The 22,326-nt window shown below is 43.8% G+C and overlaps 1 protein-coding gene and 1 long non-coding RNA gene across 13 annotated transcripts in view; one reads left to right on the top strand and one right to left on the bottom strand.

Annotated features, from left to right (window-relative positions):
• Positions 1–22,326, bottom strand: part of LOC140635875 (uncharacterized) — a 55,659-nt gene that overhangs the window by 11,086 nt on the left and 22,247 nt on the right. For 3 of the 12 annotated variants that reach the window (XR_012033206.1, XR_012033202.1, XR_012033203.1), the window contains exons 1-3: positions 18,902–21,877; positions 16,361–16,447; positions 14,410–14,525 (exon numbers count right to left, since the gene is read on the bottom strand). This is a non-coding gene — a long non-coding RNA (uncharacterized lncRNA). Of the gene's footprint in view, positions 1–14,409; positions 14,526–16,360; positions 16,448–18,901; positions 21,881–22,326 lie in introns of those variants that run through there. The other 9 variants (XR_012033205.1, XR_012033198.1, XR_012033204.1 and 6 more) reach the window with 6 other exon arrangements.
• Positions 11,168–22,326, top strand: part of LPGAT1 (lysophosphatidylglycerol acyltransferase 1) — a 114,318-nt gene continuing 103,159 nt past the window's right edge. The window contains exon 1 of the mRNA XM_072831151.1: positions 11,168–11,295. The gene's annotated coding sequence lies outside the window, so the exon portion shown is untranslated. The remainder of the gene's footprint in view (positions 11,296–22,326) is intronic.

The raw sequence follows: 22,326 nt of genomic DNA on the forward strand, positions 1-22,326 counted from the left end.
AAAACACATGACCAGTTATTTAGGAAGCTGCAGCCTTATCCCGGCTCAAGGCAGTGGCCCAAAATAAATGAGTTCTTGAGATTCCTCTAATGAGTCTATAAATGGACACTGGCCTTGCTGTGAAAACATGGTAAGTCAACAAATATCATCAAGCAAGCACCAGATGCACAGCGATGTCCAGGGTATGAAGACGTAGCCTCTCAGACCACAGGCTTAAAGTTCAATAAAGAGGAAAGACATACAATCACGGTAGAGACCTACCATTCCTAAATAGAGCCATTACAGAGGACTACCTGTGGGGGTGGCAGGGGCCCCGAATGTAAATGACTGATTTGTAACCGCAAAGACAGCTTGGGGTGGGGGGCGCTTTAAGTTGTAACTAAGGGGGTGGGAAATGAGAGGATGGGAAGGAGAGAGACCAAGGAAGAGCGACCTTGTCCCATATCTTTATGTTAATGTGATCGGCTTTGGTGGAGGAAAGAAGGCTGCAGGCCCGGGCCCCAGATTGGGCTTTCCTAATAATAGATCACATTCCATCTTTACTGCCTAATATCATCACAACCACCTCCATTTCCCAAGGACCTACTATATGGTAGTCGCTTCACATATATTTACTTGTCACATCTACTCCACAACCAGGTAAGGCGATGATATGATTTTCAGGGATCAGGGCCCAGAGATATGAGGGGCAGTGGCTGGCCTCCTCTGAGGCGCCTGCCTAACTCCCAGGAACCTTGTAACTACTCTGTGCCTCGGCTGCCATGTGTCCAGTGTGAACCCTGCTCTCCTGTCCTCAACTCAGGATGAGTCCTGCCTCAGGCCTCTGGAACTGAGTCCAAAGAGAGATCCAAACTTTCCATCAACTGGGAACTGTGAAATAGAAACAAGGACACCATGGAGGGGCGGGGGTGGGGGTGTTGGTCATATTCTGTTATGCTGAGACAGAGAACAGGAGGGACAGATAGAGAAATCAGAGAGAAAGAGACAGAGTGCACCGCATGGTTCCTGGTGAGTAGCACCCACTTCCCTGGTCCTATTCTTTCCTGGGACCTGGATGCCTTCCCTGCTCTCCAGTATTAAGGGACAGCCCTATATCTTTATGTCAAATTAACCCTTTCTCACTTAAGCTAGCTTGAATGTCTATTATTTGCCACCAGTCAGTTGTTAACGAATACAAGTGTCTTGTCCATCCGTAAACTAAGGAGCCAGGCTTCCAACTTAGGGTCATCCATGAGGAGCTCCCAGTTCCTTTCCATCTGCCCCAGAGTGGCAGTTTTAGGGTAACACTTCCTCAAAGGAGGTTTGGTGGGACAGCCTGCTCTCTCCTTCATCAAGGTGGTTTCCGTGCTGATTCGGGATCATCTGTCCGATAACCAGCTGCCCTGATGAGGGCAGGGTGCTCCCAGCAGCAGTTCAACTGGTTCATACAGGCTAATCGTTCCCCATCATCACACTGTCCCCAGAACAGGCACCTCTGCTCTAAAGCTGCTGCTCTCCGGGTTCTAATGGCCTGCCCTAGTAACAGAAGCTTCGGGAACTTGGGTTTCTGAGGCCCTAGTGGCTACCCTGGCCCCTCAGACCCTGAGCCTGCTCCCTGCACGCTGCTTTCACCCCTGCTACCCGTTCTGGAAAGCCTCTTCTTGGCTCTGCCCACAGACTCCCCAGCTCTTTGGAAACACCTGAACCTTATACTGATGTCAATGACAGCTCTGGTGACACATTCCTGTTCCATTGGCCAAGCTGCCTGTCCTCTGCTTCTAGCTACAGGGGCAGGGTCTGTGTCCTCTGTTTTTGTGTCACTAGTGCCTGTCACTGTGGACGGCAAATGGCTGGTGCTTCAAAAGTGCTTGTGGAGTGAATGCTTGAGTGAATACACCAATCATTCGTTTTCTAGACTCATTTCACTCACGGTCTCTTCAATCATTTGTTTTCTAGACTCATTTCACTCACGGTCTCTTCAATCATTTGTTTTCTAGACTCATTTCACTCACGGTCTCTTCATGCTGACACACTGACTATGCTGTTTCACTTCACTAATATTGTTCCTTTTAGGACAATTTTTTTTCTTCTTTTGTCCTTGTCCACCAGAAGGACTGTGAAGCCAAGGCCTTCCTCCATCTCTCTTTATCATCCTCAACACAAGGCTTTACAAGCAATTGGTGTCGACTCCTGGGGGGTTGGGGGGGTGCATGTTTTGTGTTTGTTTTACAGAGCTCAAAATAAGGATTCTGGTGCTTATTCCTTCACAATGAGCTTCTCAGATGGTGATTTCTTTCCTGTCGTCTCCTTTTCCCTCCTCTCCTGGTGGCCAGTCCTCTCCTGACAGTGGACAAAGTTCAATACAGGGCTTTGGATTCAACACGAATGACCTTTGGTTTAGGCAACCCAGACAGGAATTTACTCAAAACATCCAGAAATAGAGACATCTATTTAATTGTCCTGATTGAACTCAGAAAAATCTATCACACCACGTTCCTGAGCCTTCCAAGGGGCCTGAACAGAGCAAACATGAACCTGAGTGGCCACTGGGAGATCACCTCTGTCCCTGCCAGCGAGGCAGTGGCTGCACACAGAGCAGTGGGTGAACTCCCCCCCGGGGCGGGGAGGGGCTGTGTGCACCTCACCTTTGCCCCCCAGCCATTTGGGATCACACCACCTTCTTTTAGGTGAGCCAGGCAGCCCCTGGAGAGCAACAAACACAATAGAAGCAAGGGAAATTGATATTTAAGTAGAGAAAGTGCCTAGTTTATGCCAGGCACTGTTGTAGGCACCCTCTTTCTTTCTTCCTTTCTCCCTTCCTTTCTTTGTCTCTCTCTTTTTTTTAAAGATTTTATTTATCTATTCATGAGAGGCACAGAGAGAGGCAGAGACACAGGCAGAGGGAGAAGCAGGCTCCTTGCAGGAAGCCTGAAACGGGACTTGATCCCAGATCCCCAGGATCACACCCTGAGCCAAAGGCAGATGCTCAACCACTGAGCCACCCAGATGCCTCTCTTTCTTTCTTTCTTTCTTTCTTTCTTTCTTTCTTTCTTTCTTTCTTTCTTTCTTTCTTTCTTTCTTTCTTTCTTAGAACACATCTTCCTAAGAGCCTACCTGTGAAATTTTAGATATCTTCAATTAGCAACACTGAGCTCTGTACAGTTAATTTCCTTTTACCGCATCTGGCTTGCTGGAAGTGATTTAAAATCTCAATGCCCTGCTGTTTGTTATTTATTTATTTATTTATTTATTTATTTATTTATTTATTTATTTATTTTTGCCCTGCTGTTTCAGCAAGATGCTTGTGACACTGTTCAGCTTTTCAGCTAATAATGTCCACGAGAGGAGAACTTCCTTTTGTATTTCTGATCTTCTACGTGGCTCTGTTTTTATGATCAATATCTATTGATATTGATATATTGATATTGAATAGTAGTCTCTATTCTCAGAGCTGAAAAGTGACTTGATGCCTTGAGATGGAAATTTGGGAATAATATAACTCCAACTGAACACCGGAATCTGCTCTTTTCTTTATCCTTGTCACATCTCCCGGCCTTCCTTCATGTTAGTGCTGTGTGCCACTTTCAGGTCTGTTCCTTAAGAAGACCAGGGTATGCCACCTCCTCATTCTTTCCCGTCTTTCCACACACTGGGATCCAAGTAAGGTCATGACTTAACCTTGACCGTGCCGACAGTATCAAGGTCTAGAAGATGGAGGAGCAATAAGATGGAAGAAACTTGGATGCCTAAATGTCAGGTGCAGCAGAGTCCCCCACTGCCCGGAACGCTCATCTTGGACTGTTACCTGAGAAAGAACTAAACCTCTGTCTTCCTTAAGGTGAGGGATTATTGATGGGTCTCTGTTAGAGCAACCTAACCCTACCCTCACAAAAATAGAAATTGGTACCAAAAGTATGGTATTGTTGTTATAAAAACCCAAAATATGTGGCATTGGCTTAGCAGCTGGGAGATAAGAAAATTGATATTATTTACTAGAAAGCCAGTGTCCTTGTCATGCAGAGGCAAAAACGTTTGGCAAGATTGTTACCTGCAATTATCTGAAGGGCCCATCAGTTGCCTAAGCCCCTAACTCCAGAGGAAGTAGTTGCATAAAACCACACGCTTAGTGTGTACTGAATGTTCCTTCTTGCTTTTAGTAAGACGTTACAACACAGTGCTGGCAAGACTCGGTCCGATTGCCTAGTATCCAGAAATACGGATCTTTACAGAGTTAGAAAAGTCAATTGCTTCTCTATCCAAAACAGGAGGAGATAAAACTATTGTTTTCCAGAGCATTTTCCAAAGGTTGATTAAAACTTCTCAGCCAAACCAAGAGCCAGGCCTGCGGCAAAGATGAGACTCTATGGAGTTGCCCGGAAACCTATCATTTCAGATGGATTCTAGACAGACACCAATAAAATGAGAGGGAGAGTTACTGATTGATCAAGGAAGCAAAGAAATAAAGCAGCTTTAAGAACTATGTTCAGAAAAGAATTTTGGGAGTGGTCACTTGATTCACAAAACTGATTGAAGCTTTCTCAGTTTTTAGGCATTTACGTTGCCAAAGAACGACAAGCCATCTACAAATCACATTTTTAGGTTGTTGTTAAGTATTTAATTACCAGATATTTGAGTTGCAAAATCCCACATAATGACAATTTCTATTTAGTTATTTATTTATTTATTTATTTATTTATTTATTTATTTAAAGATTTGTTTATGATAGACATAGAGAAAGAGAGAGAGAGGCAGAGACACAGGAGGAGGGAGAAGCAGTCTCCATGCTGGGAGCCTGACATGGGACTCTATCCCGGGACTCCAGGATTGTGCCCTGGGCCAAAGGCAGGTGCCAAACCGCTGAGCCACCCAGGGATCCCCGAATGACATAATTTCTAAGAAGCTTTCTGTTTATTTTCTTCATCTCTGGGTATGGATTATTAAGAACTTTATTGTCAGTAAGTAGTATTTTTTGACTTAAATATCTTATTCTTTGTCTAATTTCCACCTGCCCCCATCATTTATTGTATTTTTTTTTAAGTTTAAGTAACCTCAGCACCCATCGTGGGGCTGGAACTCACAACCCCGAGGTCAAGAGTTGCATGTTCTTCCAACAGACCCAGCCAGGTGCCTCCCATTTATTGTTTTAAATGGTACTCTCCTACCTTAGAGATTGGCACTGATCCTAACACAGACACATATATAGGATGTCTAGAACCTAGGAAATGGTTTTGCATTAGGGTATCATCCAGTCACATTGTGCTATATTGTACTTGGTCAACTAATTTAGATCATCTCTCAGAGCTTCTGAATATGAACCATAGATAGAGAGATAAAGACTGAGGAATACAAAAAAAAAGAAAAAGAGCTTACATTAAAATTAAATTCTTCTGATCATCAGGAGACCAAATAGTGAGTGAAAAGATGAGCCCCACTTGGGAGAAAATATTTGCAACATTATGTAGTGATTAGTTACATCAAGGAATTCCTCAAAATTAATATGAAAGAGATAGGCAACCCAATAGCTCTACCCAATAGGCACAAAAGGGAAAGTCCAAATGGCCAATAAATGATATGAAAAGATATTCAGGGGGATCCCTGGGTGGCACAGCGGTTTAGCGCCTGCCTTTGGCCCAGGGCGTGATCTTGGAATCCCGGAATAGAGTCCCACATCGGGCTCCTGGCATGGAGCCTGCTTCTCCCTCCTCCTGTGTCTCTGCCTCTCTCTCTCTCTCTCTCTCTCTCTCTCTATGTCTATCATAAATAAATAAATAAATAAATAAATAAATAAATAAATCTTAAAAAAAAAAGAAAAGATATTCAGCCTCATTAGTTATTGGGAAATGTGAATTAAACCCCAACAACAACATCGTACCTCCACCAGTTAGGCAACATTAGGATATCCAAAAATAGCACATGTAGACAAGGGTATGAAACAAAGGAACCCAAATACTGCAGGATAGACTATAATTGGCATAATCACCATGAGGGAGTTTGGCAATGTATGCAATTATTGAGTACGCAATGACGTGTTCATTGCACTCCTAAGAATATTCCCTAGAGAAATCTGTCCACGTGTGTACTACCAAGACATGTCAAAGAATGGTCATGCCATGACAGCAAACAACAGAAACAATCTAAATATCTAGGAATGATAGAATGGCTAAATTATGCTGTATTCTTACAATGGAATACTATTTAGCCATGAAAATGAATGACGTAGCTACATGCAATGGCATGTTTAATCCCAAACTGGTAGGAAGTGGTAAAGAGTATAGAAGATGTATGTCTGTTGTCCTTCGTGGCTGATGGCTTTACCTTCTTGGAAGTTATTCTTCTATTTTTCTCTCTTGCAACATTTGAAGTGAGATCTGGATTATTTATTTGTTTGTTTGTTTGTTTATTATTTTTTAAGATTTTATTTATTCATGAGAAACAGAGAGGGAGAGGCGGAGACACGCTACCTGATTGGGAAGCGGGGTGCTTTAGGGGGAAATGGCGCAAAGGATGCTGTGTCGTCTTCCTTCTATAGTCTCACTCTGCAAGGGGTTTCAAGGAGAAGACAGGGGGTGTAATCTGCTCTTAATGAAAAGTGACAGGAGAGACACAAAGTGCTGTGGGAGGCTAGAGAAGGCTCCTTATGGCACCTGAGGGGTCAAGACGCTGAGTCACGACAGATGCACCTTTGAAAGATATGAGGCTCTAAGAGTGTTGGATCCAGAGCACAGGAGGGGAAATGCGGTGCGGAGAAAGGAGGCAGGAAATTACTTAGATTTATGGTAACATTCAAACATCCTAACAAAACTGGGGAAAATTTAGTTGGAGGCCCCTCAAGAGAAAGCTGTGCAGAAATCTTCAGTGTAGTACTCAGGGCAGTATTTTAAGGAAAGAAACAAACAGGCATCTGATGGTAGCAGTGGTGGTTAGTATAACACACGGATACTCGGCGACCTCTCAGGTCTTTTATCCCTCTCTGGTCTAGATCTATAAATATAATAGCAGCCAACATTCATTGAGCGCTTTGCTGACGTCGTTCACTCTGCTGCGTGCTGGACAGGCCTTAGCTTGTTAAAACTTTTTTTTTTTTTTTTGGCTTGTTAAAACTTGACAACCACGTAGCAAAGTGAGTGCCCTTGCTATTCCCATTTGACAAGTGAGGAAACTGAGGCACGGGAAGGTCAGAGAGTTTTCATAAGAAAATGGTTGAAATAGGAATGAGAAAAAAACTATTCAGTCTTGAAAATGTCCAAAGAGAAAGTCCTCGCTTAACCACAGCGTGCAGGACTGTGAAACTGGCCCTTGCCAGCTGGAACTTGAGACTCGAAGGAGGCAAAGCCATCTTTATAAACGATGAGACAAGTTATAAGGGTTTTGTGGCCTTTAGACATTTTTATCAAAACACCTAAAATTCTCTTCCTGTCAGTTGTAAATGTATCGAGAAACAAAAAAATAGTAAAGTTAATGTGTATTTAGTACACTGCAGTTTCAAACATTGGACACATTGCAAATGAAAGTTTTTTCGTTTCTGGGGTGCCTGGGTGGCTCAGTCGGTTAGGCAAGGGATTCTTGATTTCGGCTCAGGTCATGATCTCAGGGTCGTGAGATCATGACCGCGCTCAGTGGGGAGTCTGCTGGAGATTCTCTCTCTCCCTCTGCCTCTGCACCCACCCCCCCACCCCTGGAAAAGAATGTATTTTATTTCTTTGTAAAAAAAAAAAAAAAAGCAAATCAAGGGTAGTTTGAACAGTGAGCCTTCTCTCATCACATACAATACAGACAGCATTTTTCTAATGCCTCAGGGAGCTGTCATATTTCTAAGTTTGGATGCGCTTCCAACATTTTATCATTTGTACTTTGAATGTCATGAAGCACCTCCAAGGGTGCCTTCAATGCAAAGATTTTCTTGCTGTCGCTTCCTCTCTGACACCATCCTCCTTTTCGCCACAACCACTTCTGTCCTTGAGTTTGCCTTCGCCAAGTCCCTCCGGCTGCATCCGTGGTCCTGAGTGGCGGCACTGCCAACACGCCCACAGTTGGCTGTCGGTCTGTCATTCCATCTACATTCAGCTCGAATTTCACTTTTCACTTGCAGTGTTATCACTTTTCATTTCTCTGGTGCATTTTCATTTCTGTTGGCCAAGTCTCTCTCTCTCTCTTTCTCTCTCGATTATCCATTTGGGTGAAATGTCATGTGGGTTTATTCCTGGGGGACAAAGAGGCAACCCAGCACAGGCTTTCCTGTCTGCCTGTGAACAACAGATGGGCAGTGACCAAAACCCAACTGATGGTCTTTAGAAGCAGTGATGCTACAGATCACTGATCAGGACGTGCATCGGGTTTCGATGCAGTGATTTGAGCCCTGGAGAGCCAGCAGCAGAGTTTGTGCTGTACGCAATTACTCACGGTTAATATACCATGGTAACTGAAATTTAAACTGTGTTGTGGGGAGACTGCTGTTATCCAGCTAAACCCTGGCAACTGCAATCCATGCATATGAGAACCCATGCAAAGTGAAGACTGCCTGCATATGCAAGGTAGGGCAATTCTAGAATAAACCTCCATGTATCCATCACCCAGCTTCCACATCGATCAACTCATGACCAATCTTGCGTCTTCGAGACCCCACCGGCTCTCCCCTTCCTGCCTTATTTTAAAGTGAATCCCAAAACCCAAAAAAATAAAAAAATAATAAAAAAATAATAAAAAAAATAAAGTGAATCCCAGGCATTTGATCATTCCATACATAAATATCTCTATCTGTAATCCAAAATGGTATTTGAACCCAGCTCTGTTGAATTCCAGAGTCTGAGCTCTTAACGATGACACCCTACAGCTTCCTGAGGAAGGGAGCAGACCCAGAGAAATGGAATAACACATGAATAGTATTTGCTCTTTTTGTCCTGACAACAGCCCCATGAAATATTATGGTTTTCATGTTTTCCCATGAGGAAACTGAGGCACAGGGGAGCTAAGTAACCTGTCTATGATCACACAGTGAATGAGAAGTTGAGTCAGGCTTTAAATTCAGATCTCCTGATTCCACATCCCATCTTCTTTTCTGTACATCACAACTGTCCAGAGGGGCTCCTGAAACTCCCTTCATTGACCTTCTTCTGTGCCCAACCTCCTATTAGCCCCCAACTATGGCCCGAGAACTTAGGAAACCGTAGATGACTTCCTTCTCTCTGCACCACTTCGGCATATGCTTCCAATGGAAACAACAACAAAAAATCAACCAGGACTTAGTGCAAATCCTTGCGTAGGTGTTGATTTTTCCCGATCCTGGGGACATGGTTTCTACTAGCACTGAATCCATCACTAGGGCCAACTTACCAACTTACCACATGCCAAGCTCCTCCATACCAGGAGCCTTCGTCTGGCAGCAACCCCTCCTCACAGGTGTTTTCTCTGCCATGGACTCAAAGCAAAGCCTCAAAAATCAGGTTACCGGATGGAAACGTGAAAGGTCCTCTACCCCCAGGCCTCACCTGGGCCTGAGTTAAATCACTGCTTCCTGCTTAAGACACTTGAGCTCTAGAGCCTAACACTCCCTGTGCGGCCTCTGGCAAGGGAAGGAACCCTGCCTTGAGTTCTCTGATGCAGTGTCAATAGCAGAGAAGAGAAAATGCAGGAGGGGGCCAAGGGGGGTGGAGAGAAAGAGGAAAGAAACCCTGCCTGCCAGTCTATTGGCATCTCTGAACCGGGTCCCTAATTCTGCTGGGGTTGGCTGTGCCCCAGCTCACCACTCCTCAAGCACCCGGAGAATAGGTCTTATAACGGCCTCTCTGCTCACTTTCCTTTCTTTACTACTCACAGCCTTCGGATTTCCCTGTCACCCTTCCTTCTCTTCCAAAACAAAAGCATATTTTCTCTCGTGCCCCGCCGAGGGAGGCAAACAGGGCAGGGTCTCTGCCTTTAGCTACAGCTTCTCCACGATCTCCCTGGGTGTGACTGGGACAAAAGTACCTAAGAAAGGAGATAGGAGACCCTGAGAATGGAGGGACTGGAGCTGCCTCAAAAAAGGAAGACCTGGGTGGCTCAGTTTAGCATCTATTTTGGTCCCAGGCCCTGTTGCCTTACATGTAGCATCCCATTGATTGAAATAGATGGTTGAAATTGAACACCAATAAAAAATAAATTTATTAAAAAAAATGAAATAGATGGTTGCTATTTCCCCACCTCCATTCTTATTTTTTGGTAAGAGCATCTAGAAAGACCTTTCCTCTGCGGAATTTCCTCTCCCCACGACACCAGAATATTCTGGTGGGCCAATAAAAACCCGCCACCCCTCCCAAGGGTGGGCATACAACCCAGATATGGCTAATCAGACTTCTTTGGGCTTGTGTAGACTGATATGGAGAAAGAGGACTTTCCCTCTAGGTTGCTAAGCAGAAAATAAAGAAAACAAAGTATTTACAATCGCTGCCACCACTTGTGTGAAAGAAGCTCATTTATAGTAGGACAAAATAAGGGCAATTACAGAAAGAAGCAGAACTGATTGGGTGTGCGTGTGTGTGAAAAGAGAATGATTGAGATATAGATCTCTATTTATCTAGCCATCATCTATCCACCCATCCGTCTATCTATTTATGAGAAAAGGGTAGGGAAGTAATCTGAAACTATTTTAATCTCTGGATTAAGTCATAATGTAAGCTAACAGTATCTTTGCTGTTTGTCCTAAAGTCATTGTTTTAGCCATCAGTGGTGAGCCAAGGTTCACTCCAGGTTTCTGCGGCTGGCCCTCTGCCAAGCTGTCACCTAAAGGTGAGTAGAACCTGGTCCTGCCCCAAAGAAACAAAGTCCACGAGGTCCTTAGACCTTTATAAACCACTACAAAACAAAGCAGAGCACGACGCTATAACAGAAATACAAATAAAATTCAGTGGGATCCACGGGGGAGTAAACATTTGAGATCATGATGGTGCCTAAGGTCAGCCCAGGGCTAACGTTGGGGGATTCGTGAACTCTTAGATGCCCAAAAGAACCCAAAAGTAAGTCTGTCTCTCCAAGTCACTTTGGACTTTCCATGGACACTGGCTGATATGTAACCGGCAGGTTCCACAACCCTGAACAGAAGCTTATTGCTTCAAAAAAAAAAAAAAAAAAAAAAAAAGAAGCTTATTGCTTCAAACTGTGACCATATTTGCAGAGCTCGGCGTTGTCTGTGACTCTGCCAATCATATTTACAGTTGCCCTGAAACCTTTGCTCTAAAGTTTGCCCCACCTCACTCCCGATCACCACTGGCAGCCTGATCAGCCAGGCGGCATTACTTCCTGCTACAACCAGTGCGCCTGCAGCTGAGTAGAGGTTCGAGAAAGGTAAGTGTGGATATTTATTTCCCAGCCATTTACCAAGGAAAACGAGTTTGCACATGCCATTTACAAGCTATTTGCAAAATGTGCAGTAAATTTAATTGTTTATTCCTAGAGTCTAAAACAGTGGTTTGCAATCTTTTCTTTTTCCTCCTTGAGCTCCCTTTAAGCTGGGCCAAATAGTTCACAGCCAATCAGCCCCTTCCTTTCCCAGGTACTCATGGAAAAATAATTCAAGAATACTATTGAGGGGCCATTACAAGGTATATTTGGGGAGCTTAAGTGTCCATGTGCTTTAGCAATTAGGGCATAAATGATTCATATTCAAATTGCAATGCGTAATTGTCTTTATGTGTAATTACTGGAAAATTTAAGGCCAAAAGATACAGTCGAAGCAGATATGCGACAGTAGTTATTTTAACTAAACAGATCACAACTAACTTGATAACAATGAAGCTGAGTTCACAGTAAATTATAATTAAAAGCAAGAATGGCAGCACTTGAAGATCTTGATTCACACAGGGCGACACAGAGTAATGACAAAGCGCCGTCCAGAGAATGCCATCCAGAGAATGTGGGCAAGGCTCCACCAGAACTTTCCCTGGAAGCCAGACTTCTTGGTGGAATATTAAATTATTTTTAATATTTTTATTTATTATTTATTATATGTATTTATTAATATTTATTATTTAATTTTTATATTTAATATTTTTGAGGATTCAAAAATATTTGGTAGCTCAGTGATTCTGGTTTATGAATTCCAAATTAGATTAACCTTTCATAATTCACTTAGCATGCTATTAGTAAGTACGTCTTAGATGTACATTAAAACGAGCATATGGATTTGTAAATAGTTTGTCCCAAAGGTCTAAAGAGAAGATTAACTTTCTTGGGTCAGTTTGAGGTCCATCGTGTGCCTTGGGTAGCTTTTGAGACTCACTGGGTGGAAGGCTCTGGAACACAGCTGAATTGCTACACGTAGGGGACTTAGACCAAGGCAGGAGTAAGACATGAGAGCCAGAGGCATGTATTCTGACTCTCCTGCCTTCTACAATAAGAGTTATGCCAGGACCTCCGGAGAAAGCAGAGCATTCCGACCTGACACCCCCAGTTAGGTTGGCCTGGAGGTCAATGTGACTCGGACATTTTCAAACTTGTTAATTGAAAAGAGCAACCTCCTCAAAGCAAAGAAAATGGATGTTGGCAACTCAGAGAGTTATGATATTTCATTTGTTACCAAAAAATTAAAGGAAGAAAAGATTAGGAAGTAGTCCACCATAAAATCTGGCAGTACGGCTTCCAGAGGGGACAATGCGCTGTTTTCGTACCTCAGAAAAGACTACTTCATAATTGTAACGTTTTCAACCTTTCAAAATACATTTACATGTATGACTTAATCTTTGGTGAGGAGGTGTAATTTCCGAGGTGACCAAAGGGTTTGCAGTTCCTCTTTCCCCAATACTCTTTTCTTCCTTGGGTTCACATCCCTCTTAATTTATCCTACTTGCTTGTTCCTTCTACTTGGTCTCTTAGCTTTAGCAGCTCACCCAGGCCTTCCTTAGTCTGGAGTTTTCAGGGTTTCTCAGAGTTAAAGAGGTGACTAATTCTGGAATAAAAAATCTAGTTCAACCTAGATCTGTCGGGTCCTTTAATGTTTTGTTTTGCTTTGTTTTTCAAATGAGTCAAGTAAAACCCTTCATGTGAAGTGCCTTTAGGCCTGGATAAATGATCATAGGTAATTAGGCTTATGAACTGCAAATGATCATGGATGGCACGAGCCATCTTGTACTGTTAGCCTCGAGCTGGCCTGCACCAGCTTCCACGTATCTTGGTTGTGAAATGCCAAGTTCAGTAATTTGGGGGATGTTGTGTGTAGACCTGTGTCCCTCACCTCCCACCATCACCACAACTCATATGTTGGACTTTAACCCCCAGTACATCAGAATGCGGCCTTCTTGGAGATAGGGCCTGTAAAGAGGTAATGGAGCTAAAAAGAGGGCATTAGGTGTGTCCCCCAATAGGACTGGTGTCATGAAAACGAAAAACCTGGACACAGACGGACCAGATAGAGGGACACCAAGGTTGAGAGGCAAGAAGGCAGCCATCTACAAGCCAGGAGAGAGGCCAGGAGCAGAGCTTCCCTCACAGTCCTCAGGAAGGGGCAACTCAGTCGACGCTGTGATCTTGGACTAGAACTTCCAGCCTCCAGAACTATGAGACAATACGTTTCTATTGTTTAAGCCGCTAAGTGGTGCTTTTTATGGCCGCCCTAGCAAATTAATACAGGGAGCAACAGAAACCAGGAGACTAATTCTCCCTACCTCTTATCGGAATTATTTTAAGAATTGAATAAGCTAATAGATGCAAGAACACTTTGCAAATAGTTAAAAACCACAATGAAGATGAAGGGGATTGGTAAAAATGGAGTAGCATTCCCTAGCTACCATATTTAAAACTACCATTTTTATTTACTTATTTGTTTTTATTTTTTATTTTGAGAGAAAGAGACGGCAGAGTGAGAGAGCACAAGCAATGGGGAGGGGTAAAGGGAGAGGGAGATGCAGACTTCCTGCTGAACAGGGAGCCCAATGTGGGGCTCAATCTCAGGACCCTGAGATCATGACCTGAGCTGAAGGCAGATGCTTAACTGACTGAGCCACTCAAGCACCCCTAAAAGTACCCGTTTTCAAAGTCACCTCCTTACCCACATACATACTAAATCTCCTTCCCTGATTTATTTTTCTCTAACTCTTATCACCTTATGACATATACATGTCATGATGTATATATTTTACTTATTTGCTTATACTGTTTTTCTTCCCATAAGTGTGAACTTTCTAGTTTTTTCATTGCTGTCTCCCCAGCACCTAGGATTTTGCCTGGCATGTGGCAGGTCTCAAAGCACACTTGTTAGACGAATTGTAAATGCATATTCGCATCCACTCATCTTCATCAGGCTGTTTTGGACTAATCCTTTAAGACAAAGGAAGGGGCATCTTCTCCCTTAGGAAACCTCCCAAGGTCACTCTCCTCTTCCTTAGTTTGGGGCTCCTCTTCCATCCTCTTAAATTGGTAATTCCATCATCGCTCTGACCATATCACACTTCATGACTCACTCACTATGGGTTCTTGAAGGTAAGGCCCACCAAGATGTATGCATCCTGATTCCCAAGCAGATGGCTCTGAACCTGAACCTTGGTGGGCACTCCATACTTGATTGTTGAGTGAGCAGGTAACTGAGGAGAAAGGAAAGGGCAGAGAAGGATCAGAATTGGCTCACTGGGATAGCAAGTACTGGTGAGGTGGTGGAGAAAAGGGAACCTTTGACCACTGTTGGTGAGAACGTAAATTGGTGCCACCGCTATGGAAAACAGTATGAAGGCTACTCAAGAAATTAAAAACAGAACTCTCATATTGTTCAGCAATCCCACTTCTGGGTATATATCCAAAGGAGACGAAATCTCTGTTCTCTCATGTTCATTGTAGCTTCATTTACAATAGCTAAGATATGAAAACAACTTTTTAAGTGTCCATCTATGGATGAATGGATAAAGGGCATATTGAGTGTGTGTGTGTGTGTATAAGTAAATCTATTTATTTTATATAAGGTGGAATACTACTCAGTCATAAAAGAAGGAAATCCTGTTGTTTGTGACAACATGGATGAACCTAGAGGGAGTTATGCTAAGTGAAATAATTTAGTCAGAGAAAGACAAATACCACATGTCCTCACTTACATGTAGAATCTAAAAAAGCCAAACTCATAGGAACAGAAAGTGCAATGGTGGGCAGCTGGGAAGTGGGGAAGGTGAGGTGAGTGGGATGAGTGGGGAAGTTGAGGACATGCTGGTCAGAGTACAGACTTATAGCTATATGATGAGGAAATTCTGGGAATCTAATGTACAGCCTGGTGCCTACGATTAACAAAACAGTATTTGAAAGTTGCTAGGAAAAAAAAAAAAAAAGAAAGTTGCTAGGAGACTAAACCTTAAATGTTCTCACTATAATCACAACAACAAAAAGGTAACTATGTGAGGTGATTGACGTGTTAACTAATCTGGTAATCATTTCGTAATATTTCCATGCATCAGATCATCACACTGTACACCTTAGACTTACACAATGTTGTATTTCAGTTATATCTCAATAAAGCTGGGGGAAAATAAAATAATAAAAAAAGCAAGGCTGTGCCCATGAGCTGTCAACAGAAGTGAGCACTGGAAAGGATGGCCACCTTCACAAGTTAACAGAGACGTGAGCCGTGAGGAGGGCCTCATGGATTTGAAATCAAAGAAATTAAATTAAATCAGTTAAGCACGGGCAGCCCCGGTGGCGCAGCGGTTTAGCGCTGCCTGCAGCCCAGGGTGTGATCCTGGGGACCTGGGATCAGGTCCCATATCAGGCTCCTTGCATGGAGCCTGCTTCTCCCTCTGCCTGTGTCTCTGCCTCTCTGTGTCTGTGTGTGTGTCTCTCATGAATAAATAGATAAAATCTTAAATAAATAAATAAATCAGTTAAGCAGAGCAGAGTTATGCAAAGCCACTTTACAGATCAAAAAATGAAAGTCTCCTGGGTGCACCACACAGGAGTCTTATCTGCTGAATGTATGAAAACAACTGAATACAGAATGGATTCCCCTGGGGCTGGGGTGGGGAGTGGGGGTTGTCAACCTAGAAACTTTAGTTAGGAAAAGGAGAACTGAGGGCACTTTGTCAGCTGAGCCTGGCTTAGACTGCCCGGACTGGGGATGAAGATGTCAGACTTTCCTGGGAAATTTCTGATGGGAACTAAACCCTGGAGGTAGGGGGGCAGGGCCCACCAGGGAATGGAACAGCTCTATGTGACCTGTAAGTAGTGCCAAGGTGGGGCTCAAACATAATAGAGTGATTGAGGGTAAGAATATTCTTCCCCTGTTAAGCTGGTGTTGCTGTTTGCATTTGAAAAGGTAAAAGTACAGAAGAGAAAATCTGTGAAGGTCATTGTGCTCTGAGTGAAGAATTAAGGATCTCAGGCTGACGCTTCTTGTCTACAAAGAATGACGAAAGGCATCATGCTTGCCAGATGAACCCACCTTTGGAGTTTCAGGATCTCAGGGAGTGACAGTCATCATTGGGTCTGTTCATTCATTTATTCAAACATTTTCAAGCTAGACCTGGTGCTAGATGTTGGGGAGACAAAAGTCAATGTTAGCGCAGTCCAACTCAGCACTTTAACCTCCTGGATCTGTCTGTGTAACCTAGAAGCCAGTTCAAACAAGTGTCCTCTGGCATCCCCCCAGGGTGTTGGGAAGGGCAGCCATAATATTAAGGACCACAAGGCTAATCAAGTGGAGCAGAAGGCTGTTAGAAGAGTAAAACACCAACCCTCACCACCTCTTGCTGGGAACGTTGACTGGGACCCATTAGAGCAGAAATACAACCCCAATTAGGCTATAAGCATTGCCACTAATGATCACTTAACCAAAATGATCATTGAGCTAAACAAGGGAAGGTTTTAGGTAAGCAGATCTTTCTAGAATGTTGCAGGGTCACTGGAATGGGTTGTTGACTTTCTTCATCAGTGAACATTACACCAGGCTGCCTGAGACAAAGTAGACTTCTATGATGCCTCTCTTGACTGCCCCAAGAGCTGCTCACCTCAAGCAGAAAGATTAAAGTTAGTCTGGGCTGCACTTGCTCATTTTAAAAATAAACAAACATTCTCTGGGTTTTAAAATATGAATGTCCCCAGGAAATACTTTACACAAGGAACTCCTTAGATGGTATATATTTTGTATTTTTTGTAAAGTCTATGAATATTTTGCATATTAGAAGATATTCGGTGTTTACTTTGGACGCAAAGGGAGAAGGGAAATAGTCCTTGCCCAATCTTTGTCCAAGTCATTGTCTGTGTCCCATCCATCTGAAAGGTCTGTTCAGCACTGCGCTGAGTACAGGGAGATGGAGCAGGACGGAAGAGGGAGGCAGATATAAAGAATTTGACAGGTGGTCCTCCATAAGCTTCTTGTCTCATGAGGGTGTTGTTGGCTGGGTTCCCTGATCTGAGATGGAGATCTGGGAGCAAGAAGTTTATCAGGGAGTGTCCTCAAGAACAACACCTGTATAGGATTTGACAGAAGGGGGAGTTGAACTGGAACATGATCTCACAGGGAGCTCACAGGGAAGCTGAGATGGCCTTTTAAAGAGGTCCAGAATTGAGATAAAGGAGGTGTGTCTTCGTAGAATGCTATTGGGTGTGGGCTCTCCACCCCCCATCCTCACCCCGGGGGTGGGGTGGGGGGGTGGGGGGGTGGAGAGTAAGCTTGGACAAGAGGATTGTCTTGGGGAAGGGAAATGCCTGGGGAGGAACTCAGCGATGAATTTTCAGTAGACAACATCCCCAGAAGCTGAAAGAATTCATGCATTGGCTCCGACAGTGGGGATCCGGGTGGCGCACCACAGTGTCCACCACAAGGGAGTATAACACAGTAATAGTGTGATACGACACCATGGGGCTATAAGGAAGGTACAGACGCAGTAGAATGAGCACTCAGGAGGTGGAGGGATCACATCTGATAGGGAAGAAGGAAAGCTTCCTGGGGAAGTTGAGGTCTCTGAGTCTCTGCAAACCCCTCACCCCCCTGTCCTTGCTTTAGAAGAGCAAAAGTGATGGACTTACCCAGCAGCTGGGGAAGGAGAAGAGAGAAAATGAGAGGAGATAAGTACCCACAATTGTCTCCTTCTCCAGCACTTCTGGAGTTGCAATCCCAATTATCAATCACTTCTAGCTCTAATATTCAATGGTCTCAGATTAGGAAGCCCCTGACAGCACTGGCAAGAGCTGCTACATGCATTCGCACATGCATTCGCTTACTGCCCTATTGGATTGGTTTCCCTGACCCAGCAATCCCTCCCTGTTTGGTCTAGGTCACCTGAGAATTCTGAGTCTAGATGGCACTTTGCTGAGACAGTGCCTTCCACTTTTCAACTGTTTTTGTTCCTATCAAACCAGGCTGTTCATCCCTTTATCAAATGCGTTGTCAGGGCTAGTGAACCTAGAGCCACCTTCCCGGGATCAGAGCAGATGGAGAAAGTGTACACGGCTCCAATCTCTGGTAAGTCAATGGTATTGTTATTAGTTTTGAGATGTATCCTTCTGTTTGAGATGCCTCCAGGCTACAGGAAACAGCTTTTCCATGGATTTATCCCCCAATTAGCAACATGTCCCCTTGCCCACTTTATAATTCTGCTGTTATGCCCTTTAAATTCTCCATCATAGGCAAGGCAAAAACCTGTTTAGAAGCTCAATAATGGATTCCACCCCAGGGCTTTGCATGAATCTGTACACTCCAACACGCAACTTTCTTTGTCAAAGTTCAAAACCATAAATTCAAGTAGGCAAAAGTAAACAAAGCAAAACACTCTTAACTCTATTCCAGATAGGGCCTCACTTTCCTAAACTGTAAAATAGAGATTGGTCTTACTCAATAATCTTTATTTGCTAGGCCCTTCCATGTTAAGAGCCACCGAATTATATTGACCTGAAACAGCTGATTGAGACCCATCAGGAGGTATAAGTTATCTTCTGCTGTATAACAAATTGCCACAAAATTTAGTGGCTTAAAATAACAAACCTGTATTATCTCAGTTTCTTTAGGTCAGGAGTTTGAGAGCAGCTCAACAGGACTGTTCTACTCAGGGTCAGTCAGGTGTCAACAGGGGCCGCAGTCAGTTTGAGGCTGGACTGGGTTTGGAGGACACACTTCTATGGTGGCTGAACTCACATGGCTGTTGACAGGAGGTCTCAGTGTCATGTCATATGGGCCTCTTGTCATGACATGGCAGCTGGCTTCCCCTGGAGCACGTGATCCTAAAGAGAGTGACCAAGATGAAAGGCACATGACTCCATCTGGGAAGTAACACAGTTATTTCTGCCATACTCTGTCCACCAGTAGTCACTAAGTCTGGCCCATCACCAAGAGGAGGAGAATTAAGTTCCCTCCACCAATCGAAGGATGGCTGATCAAAGAATCCGTGGATATAATTCAAAGCCTCCACAGAAGGGAACATGAGGGAGTGTTACATAAAGCTGCAGAGCGAGCTTGGAGCAAAGTTGTGAATTGGGGACTCATCCTGTGCCAACGCCACCCCCAGTACCCTCACAACCCCCTTCTTCACTTCTTTGGCCCAATATCTCCGATGTGTTCTTACCTCTCCTCATCAGTCCACCCAGCCCATTATTTTTTCACTTTCTAGGGTTATCTGTGCCCCTACAGAGATGGTCAGATAAGCTGATGTACTAATCCCCTCCCAGGAAAAGCCAGCATCTCATTAGAGGAACCTGCCTCTGCTGTGAAAATAAAAGCTATCTTCTTGGAGAAAGAATGAATTTAGAGGGCAGCTCCCAGGAGGACATTCTGGGGTGACTGCCCAGTGTTCTCACAAATAGAGGGCCTCTCCTCAGGAGATTGCATGCAGCAAAGGATCAAGAATAAATGCCCAACATGCTATATTTCCCCGAGGCTTCTCTGTAACTTCTATGGTAGGATAAGCTTCCAGCGTGGTGATGGCCTCCCTCCAGGAAAGTCCTTCCTGTCTGCCTCTGTTTCTTATCCTGCATTGGGACCACAAACCCAAGAGAGATGCTTCAAGCCCCTCCTGAGTGAGCACAGTTCTCCTCCCTCAGCCCCCTTGTCGCTTCCCCCATGTTTCATTTATTCAGCTGAACCACCTACCATCCCAGAATGGACAGCAGACTCAAACTGGTTTCTTGGAGTTCTTCTGGGTTGGGCCTCCTGGGCCACCATTATCAACTGTGTCCTGTCTGGAGCCAACCAGCCAGGCCTGGATCCAGCAGGAACATAGGGACCCCAACCTGCAGGTGATCAGTAGTTTTCAGGTTTGCCTTCAGTGCTTGATTCCAATCACCAGATGATGGAGTAGGTCCTGCTGATGTTCTTCAGGTGTCCAAAGAGGGAGTGGAGCCAATCTAACATCTAGGCTGAATGCTAAGAGCGTGATCTCTTCCTCTGTCTCTCGCTTCCTCTCCTCCCCCTGACCATGCCCAAGTTTAGGCTCTAGTGACTTCTAACCAGAAAATTTCAAGAGCTTCCCGACTGTCTTCCAGGTTCTTCCTGGGGCACTTTAAATTACACACCGTGGCTCAATCATCCAGTTATATCCCTCAATGACTTTCAATGGCTCGACTTCATCTCCCAAATTAAGCAAACATTTCGCTCCTTAGTTTTCCAGCTGCATTCCCTACCACTGGACTTCCTATCTGTGGTTATCCAGCCAAATTAAAGGCTGTATTGCTGGGGCACCTGGTTGGGTCAGTTGGTTAAGCAAGCACTCTTGGGTTTGGCTCAGGTCATGATCTCAGAGTCGTGATCTCAGAGTCTTGAGATAAAGCCCCGAGTTGCGCTGCATGTTCAGCGCAGAGTCTGCTCAAGATTCTTTCCCCTTCCTCTGCCCCCCTGCTGCTTCTCCCCCTGCTCATACTTGTGCATGTACACACTCTCTCTTTAAAATAAACAAATAAAATCTTAAAACAAAAACAAAAACAAAAAACCCCACTGGATAGTTTTTGAAATGTATTCTGACATTTTCCCACCTCTACTTAAATTGTTCTCTCATCTGTCATGTGTTCCTCTCTCATCTTCCATTTCTTTCTCCTTGACATTTCTTCTTTCACTTCAAGCCACATCCCTCATGAATACATACAAACAGTTCTGACAAAATTTTTCAAGTCCAATTCAACGTATATAAAAGGATAATACATCATGGCCAAATAGGGCTTATCCTAGGTTGATTTGGCATTCAAAAATCAACCATTGTAATGCATTGTATTCGTTTCCTGGTGTTGTGTAAAAAAATCACCATAAATTGAGCGGGTCAAAATGATGCAAATTTATTATCTCAGAATTTCCATAAATCACAAGTCCAAGCCTGGCATAACTATATTCTCTGCTCAGCATCTCACTGGGCTGAAATCAAGGAGTTGGCCATAGTTGTGGTTCTCATGCGGGGCTTGGGGTTCTTTTCCAAGCATAGAATAGCCCTCTTTCCATGGCCTGTTTTATTTTAGAAATATTTGCATCTTTGCCTTATCCCTTGCCCCGAGGGCAGCAACTCTCTTCATCATCTCGGTGTTATGAAGTTGAACTACAAAGTCCAAGTATGCTGGTACTTTCCTTTTCTGCTTGAGCAGAATAAAGAGAGTCATTTTATTTTATATATTTCTATCATTTTGCCACAGAACTTGTCTGCATTCCTCCCATTTGGCAGTACTTTTCCCAGTCTAGTAGTCAGCATTTCTGGCAGCTGCTGGGCATGACTTTCAATTAAATATGGCCATCTGTGGAAGGTACATTGCCACACAGCCCATTGCTGTGCAAGAGATGGTGATGGGAGCAATGATTACTATTACTTATTTACAGCCCGATGGGCCAAGACATGTTTTTTTCTTACCCAAATAGAGGTCTACCATTCTCAGATTAAACTTTCATTTTAAGAAATTTCATGAGATTGCACTACACAAGACATTTCTGAGAAACTGGAACAAATACCCATACCCCCAACCACTATCCTTTGACACATACTTCAAAAGGATTCTCTACTACCTACTACCCCTCCCCCACCCCTTCCAGCTATATCCACCTTGAGACCTTTTCTCATTTCCATTTCTATGTGTTGGGGGTAGGCAAGATGATGACTATAAGGAGCTACCAGGACTCTCACTCCCTTCTCCCATACACATCTCTAGTTGGATGAAGTAAGTCAGCTAAGGAGGTTCAGGTATGTAATAGTAGTTAACTTCTCAGGCCTTGGAGCCCAACTGTGTGGGACTGAATCTCAAGATAAGTTTATTCATATTTGTTCCTCAGTTTCCTCATCTGTAAAATTGGAACAATATCTCATAGGCTTACTCTAGAGACTGAATGAGTTCATTCATTTAGAACGATGACTGACACACAGTAAGTGCTCTGCAGTAAAGGTTAGCTATTATTATCTCTAGAACTGTTGTGCTCAACCCTGCTTGGATATTCAGATTAATTGA

The sequence above is a fragment of the Canis lupus genome, chromosome 6 (genome assembly GCF_048164855.1).
Source record: "Canis lupus baileyi chromosome 6, mCanLup2.hap1, whole genome shotgun sequence".
Classification (NCBI taxonomy): domain Eukaryota; kingdom Metazoa; phylum Chordata; class Mammalia; order Carnivora; family Canidae; genus Canis; species Canis lupus.